General features: G+C 58.7%; 1 protein-coding gene across 1 annotated transcript in view; it reads left to right on the top strand.

Annotated features, from left to right (window-relative positions):
• The window catches only part of LOC101661899 (myelin basic protein), a 56,004-nt gene that overhangs the window by 14,904 nt on the left and 34,821 nt on the right, over positions 1-6,279 (top strand). The window lies entirely within an intron of this gene.

The raw sequence follows: 6,279 nt of genomic DNA, 5'->3' as shown, positions 1-6,279 counted from the left end.
TGCATGGGTCTGTGGACCCCTGTGTGTGAGGGGCCTGCATAGGTCTGTGGCCCCTGTGTGCAGGAGCTATACTGGGCTGTCCCTTCCAAAGCAGACTGTCTGATTTCTTCAGAGGCACCTAGGCGCGGTCTCAAAGCACCCACTTTGGGGGCTGGTGGCTGAGAGAACTAACCGCTTGCCCCAGCCAAGGGCCCCGTCCAAGGGAAAGGGAGCCACTTTCCAGGAGCTCCTCAGAGTCAGGGGCCCTGGTGGTCTAGTGGTTATGCATGAGGCTGCTGATGGCAAGGTTGGCAGTTCAAGACCACTCTGAGGGAGAAGGATGAGGACATTGATTGATCAAGTTACATAGTCTCAAAATCCCCCGGGCAGGTGCACCCTGTCCTGTAAGGGCTGACCGGATGGCGGTGAGGTCTTGGACGCACTGGCCTCTCAGGAGGATGATGGTGCCGCAGCCTGACCAGCGGGGGCACCTAGGGGCCGTCTCCTGTGCTCTGCCGCTGTGAGTTGAGAGGACTCGCCAGTCCTTGGTTTGGTTGGGGGCCACCCTGGGCCAGCTCAGTCATGTAAAGGGCCCTCCTGCCCTGTCCCCGTCCTGTCTGCTGGGCTCCGCCTCACTGCTGCTCTGGCCTGTCCTCTTGTCTGTGGACGGGAAGACCCCAGGCGGGAGGTGACACGCATATTCGAGAAAGCGATCAGGAAAGCACACATGTTGGGCACGGCCCCCGGCCATTGGCTGGCAGTCAGAGCTGGCTCTGCCCGGCCCCACCCCGAGCACTCAGACCTGCAGGCCGCAGAGCCAGCACCAGGCCAGCACCCACGCCCCCCGCTGTGCCATGGGGGGCAGCCGGGCCTGTGGAGGCAGCACTGCAGCTCTGTTCCTTTGTCTCCTGGGGCCTCACGAGCTGGCCGCTGTCCTCTGTGCCCGCCCTGTTGGGTGCCCTGGGTGTAGGGTCACATGTCCAGTGGTTCTGCACCGTTAGTTAGGCAGGCAGACAGAGGACACCAGGCGTGGGGCTCAGAAGCCAGGGTGCAGCCCAGCGTGGGGGAGGCCTGGCGTCTGAAAGGCAGGTGGGGCCCCACCCTGGCTTTGCCCTCCTCAGGAATCCTGAAGGGGCAGGGCTTCGAGGACGGAGGAGCTTCCAGAAGGGGGTGCTGTGCTCCCGGTGGAAACGCTGTGCCCCCCTACACACACACAAGACCTGGCCCTCCCATACCTGCCCCCTCCTCCTACACATGCCCCCTCCCAGTCCTCCTTCCTCCCACCCCTGCCCCTCCCACACCTGCTGTTCCACACCTGCTGCCTCGCAGTCCTGCTCCTTCCTCTCAGACCTTCCCCCCCAGACCTGACCTTCCCACACCTGCCCCCCAGACCTGCCTCCCAGGAGTGGCAGGCTCCTCAGAGACCCATGGCCTTGGGTCCCTTCCGGTCAGAAGTCTGCAGGATAAACTGCTTCCAGTGGCCATCCCCAAGCTGGCTGCACCTGCCCTGTAAAGACCCATGATAGCCTCTCAGGACCGTCCAGGCGGGTCGTCAGAGCAGGGACAACATCATGTCTGTTAATTTTGGGAGGAGACACTTTGGGGGGTGTGCTGGTGCGATGCAGGCTCTCAGCCATGGCGGTGATTGCTTCATGACGAACTGCAGCTGTTTGAGGAGGGAAAACCCCAAACTCAAGCGAATTCTGATTTCTAAAACCCACTACCGTCAGCTGGGTTCCAGCTCCCACTGACCGGAAAGGACGGGACGCAGCTGCTCCTCAGGGTTTCCGAGACTGAATGGAACAGGAGCGGGTGGCCTCTTGGCTCTCCTCCGGGCTAGCTCTTGGGTTTGAACTGCTGACCTTTGGGTTAGCAGTCTAGCGCCAACCCACGGCACCACCAGAGCTGACTAACTCCACCGTCCCTTCCCTCGTTTGGTCTTAAACAGAATGAAGCCAAGCTGGGGCCACCGTGTCTGAGGAGGGAAGCCCCCAGCCTGCACGGGACAGAGGCCAAGTGGCATTAGCTGGCTGGCTCAGCCTGGGGGCTAGTTGGAGATGTTGGGAAACAGAGCTGTCCTCCCCAAGTCCTGACCAGCACAGGGCGGGTCCATCCCTGTCACAGGTGGGACCCCAGAGCAGCAAGGACTATGGCTGGGACAGGCACACTTCCCCCGCCTGGGCACCGGCCACTCAGTCCACCCGGGCCCCAACTTTGGAAGACAGGTGCTTGTGGTCCATCATCAAATCATGAAGAAGGAGAAGTCTAGCTTCCCCCATCCTCTGTGTGAGCCTGGGGGAAAGCCACCCCTCCTCCCGGGAGTCGTAATTGCTCCCGCACCTGCTCTTGCTGGGGACAGGGCTGCTAGAGTGGTAGCTGTGGTCAGAAAACACCCAGCTGGTGTCTGGACCCAAGCCTGGACTGGTGTGCTGTAGACCTCAGCCTCCCACAACACAGGAGCCGCGGGACTTAAGTGTCATCCTAAGGGTCATGCACAACAGGAACCAGAGACATGAGAGGCGTCTCCAGTCCTGGAAGGTCCAGGGCCAGCTAATCGGACTCCAGGAGAGTCTGAGTCTACAGGACATGTGGTCACTCCCTCAGCTGCGAGCAGGGCGGGTCTGAGCATGGGGCGGGGGCTTCAGACCTGGACTCGGAGACAGACCTGCAGGCTGACAGTCTACAGCCCCGGGAGGCCTCCCTGGGACATGGCGCAGCCTCTCTCTGCTCCCCTTAAACAGGGCCTTGTCCCCGTCCCTGTCCCAACCTCACCTCCTAGCTTGTGATCACTGCGGCCAGCGTGTCCATGCCAACCCAGCGACCCTCTACAGCAGTTCTCAACCTGTGGGTCGCGACCCCTTTGGGGGGTTGAACGACCCTTTCACAGGGGTCGCCCGATTTGTAACAGTAGCAAAATGACAGTGATGCAGTAGCAATGAAAGTAATTTTATAGTTGGGGGTGTTTTCACCACAACATGAGGAACTGTATTAAAGGGTCGCGGCATTAAGAAGGTTGAGAACCACTGCTCCGCATGCTTTCTGGGGTGGTACATCTTGGGGCGTAGACAGCCTCCTTGTTCTCCTGAGGAGCAGCTGCTGGACTTGATCCTTTGGCTTCGAAGCTGTGTGTTAGGTCCTCTGTGCCAGCCTGGCACCTGAAGGAGACAGGGGTGGAGTTTAACCTGTCAATCATGTCAAAGCTTGATGACCTTAGGAGGGGCCACCGAGATAAGGCTCTGTGGAGACCGGCCTCTCCTCTTTCTCTCTCTGCTTCACCTTCCTGTGGACAAGCCCCGGATGGAGTGCGCCATCTGTCGGCAAAGCTGCCCCAGTCACAGTCCCCACCTCTGCCGGCCAGCACAGCAGCCCTCGGGGTCAGCCAGGCTGAGGGGCGTGTCCATCGACTGAATGTGACAGTCAGCCCTCCACATGCATGCTCAGGCCCAGAGCTGCCCCTCCCCAGCCCTTCGTGCCCACCGCCCTCCGTTGCTGGGTGGGCACCCACTCAGAGTGACCCTGCAAGGACAGAGGACTGCTCCCGGGGGGTTCTGGGCCCATCAGTCTTTAGGGAGCCCACAGCCTCACCTTCCTCCCTTGGGGCAGCTGGTAAGTTTGAACCTGCCAGCCTTTCAGTCAGCAGCGCAGAGGGGACCCCTCAGAGAACAGAAGAGATTGGTTATCAAATCAAGTTGCCGTCACGGGTCAGGCTGTATCTATCCCACTGGGAGGGGGGAAGGGAACACAAAAACGGTGGCCTGAAATGTCAGACCCCCACCCCAGTCCACAAGAAATGGTATGAAAATACAGATGTCCTCCTCGCAGCCAGCAAAGGACACACCTCCCCACCTCGGATGGCTCCCCCAGGAAATGGCCCTTTTCCAGAGTCCATAGAAGGTTGCTGTTGTCCTCACTGTTATGCCAGTGCTGGGCCTCTGACTGCAATCAATGTCAGTCCATCTCCTGAGGGCCGAAGACTGACCCCACGGTGCCTGCGTCAGACGTTTTATAAATCATCACTGCCTCTGAGTCAATGTGAACACGCAGCGAACCTGCTGAACAGGGCAGAATGGCCCCTGTGGCCTTCCAAGACTGTAACTCTCTCAAGGACGAGAAGGCCTCATCTGTGTCCCATAGAGCAGCTGTGGGTTCGAACTGTCCACCTTGCAGCCTAACTCATCACCACTAGGCCACCAGGGCTCTCTTACAAATAAGCCTTAGCAAGTGCCCACCACTACAAGGTGGTAGGAAGATGGCATCTCCCACCCATTCTGCACGCCCAGCCTCGGACGTCAGATAGCCAGGGTCAAGTCCAGAAGAGAAAGCAAGAGGGGTGTGAGGCAAGAGCCAGCACCTTTGCAGCCCAGCGGGTGCTCAGAACAGTGAGAGCAGGCGGGAGGGCCTCCTGTGCTGTCCATGGAGTGACCCTGGGGGGCGTCTCCACGCCCACGGCGGCGCTCGCCTGAGCAGCACACACTGTTGCCCAGAGGCGTGTGTGCGTGTGTGTGAGTGTGTGTGCGCATGTGCCATTTCACTGGCGTGTCTTCCGTTGCACAGGCTGGGGTCGCTTTTATCCTGAAGCAAGGCTGGCAGCGGCACTGCCTGGCACGGGGCGGGCCCCACGGCAACTCTCGGCCCCACTGCGTCTCTCTGAAAGCAGCCATTGTGTGCTGACCACTCCTTGCTGCCCCGGGTGGCCACTTGGCACCATTGTTCTGCCCCTCCTCCAGCACTGCCCACCCTGCCCACAGACACACAACGGCCCCAGGAGAGGGGCAGCCCGGTGACTCCCTCATGGCCTGGCCTCCAGCAAGTGCCCTTCACTGTCTACACTGGGCACCATCGGGCAGGGCCAGGGCCACCCTTTGTCCAGGGGAGCCACGCTGGGCTTGTCCTCAGCCTCGGTCTTCAGCCTGGGCTAGAGGCCGGGGGACCAGACAGGTGACTCTGCACCTGTGGTGCTGTGAGCCAGGTTCGTTCTGGGCTCTGTGTGGGAGTCTGCATGCCTGTGACAGCACGGCCGCTCCCCGTTCGCAGCTTGTCACACTGTGGCTCCTGGCTCCTGGCTGGGTCACAGTCCCCATGTGGCAGCTGTCCCCTGCCCTGGCCCCTTTCTGTCCCCTTGCTGCCTCACCTACCCGCCTCTGTCTGAGCAGGCACTACCCTTTGACCCCGGGGTCGGTTGGGGCAGCAAGGCTTTGTGGTGCTCTTCCCGGGCTGGCGACCCCAGGGGGTTCAGTCCCAGGTTTGGAGGCATGGAAGAGCCACCACCCCTCCCAGACCACGAAGTCGGGACTTTCTTATGATCTTGAATTTTGCTCGGCATGTTCTCCCCATGCTCCTGGACAGCGGTGTGTTTCCGGGGTGTGTGGAGGGGCCACACCATCCGTGAGCTTCGGGTCAGTCCCCGTGGTGGGTGAGTAGTGTAGAGAAGCCTGCAACACCCATCGTGCTCACTGGGCTCATCCCTTTGTCCAAGGGGTGGGGGCATGTGCGGACTCCTGGTGACAATACAAACAGAGGATCCCCAGCCCTGCACCCCCACCCCCACGGTTGGCGGCACGTAGAGCCATTGGACTTGATGGGGTACTTCAGCTGACTTTTGGAAGTGGATTTTTCAGCCCGTCTTCATCTGGAATCCAACTGAGACTGGGACTGCCTCACAGCAGCATGGGGGCTGACCCAGGAGCAAGTGCCTCGGCCAGGGATGTAGGCATGTATGCGCGTGTGTGCTTCCGTGTTTGCATGCATGCAGACACACATGTGCACAGAAATAAACAGAGCTGCATAGTACTCTTACATAAATACAGGCACACGTGCTCACATAAATGTATATGCATGTGTGCATATACATAGCAGTGCAAGCACATGTGTATATGCACAAATATGTGAGCATTCACACATGCACACATGTAAATGTAGGCACACATACACAGCAGTGTATGCACACGTGCATACAACACATGCATACACAAGTACATGCATGAATCCACATGTGCACACAGAAGCACACATGTTGTGTTAGGCTGGGTACTTTAGAGAAATCCACAGAAACTCGTGTATAAGAGAGAGTTTTATATAAAGGGTACATGCATATCAAGAAAACATCCCAACCCAGTGCTACCTAAACCCACAAGTCCGATATTTCTTTTAAATCATTTTATTAGGGGCTCATACAACTCTTATCACAATCCATACACACATCAAGTGTGTAAAGCGCATTTGTACAATCATTGCCCTCATCATTCTCAAAACATTTCCTCTCCACTTAAACTCCCGGCATTAGGTCCTCATTTTTCCCCT

This window comes from Echinops telfairi, unplaced genomic scaffold, assembly GCF_000313985.2.
Source record: "Echinops telfairi isolate 266 unplaced genomic scaffold, ASM31398v2 ScPeMD7_7400;HRSCAF=8409, whole genome shotgun sequence".
NCBI lineage: Eukaryota > Metazoa > Chordata > Mammalia > Afrosoricida > Tenrecidae > Echinops > Echinops telfairi.
This window is presented reverse-complemented; position numbering and strand designations above follow the sequence as displayed.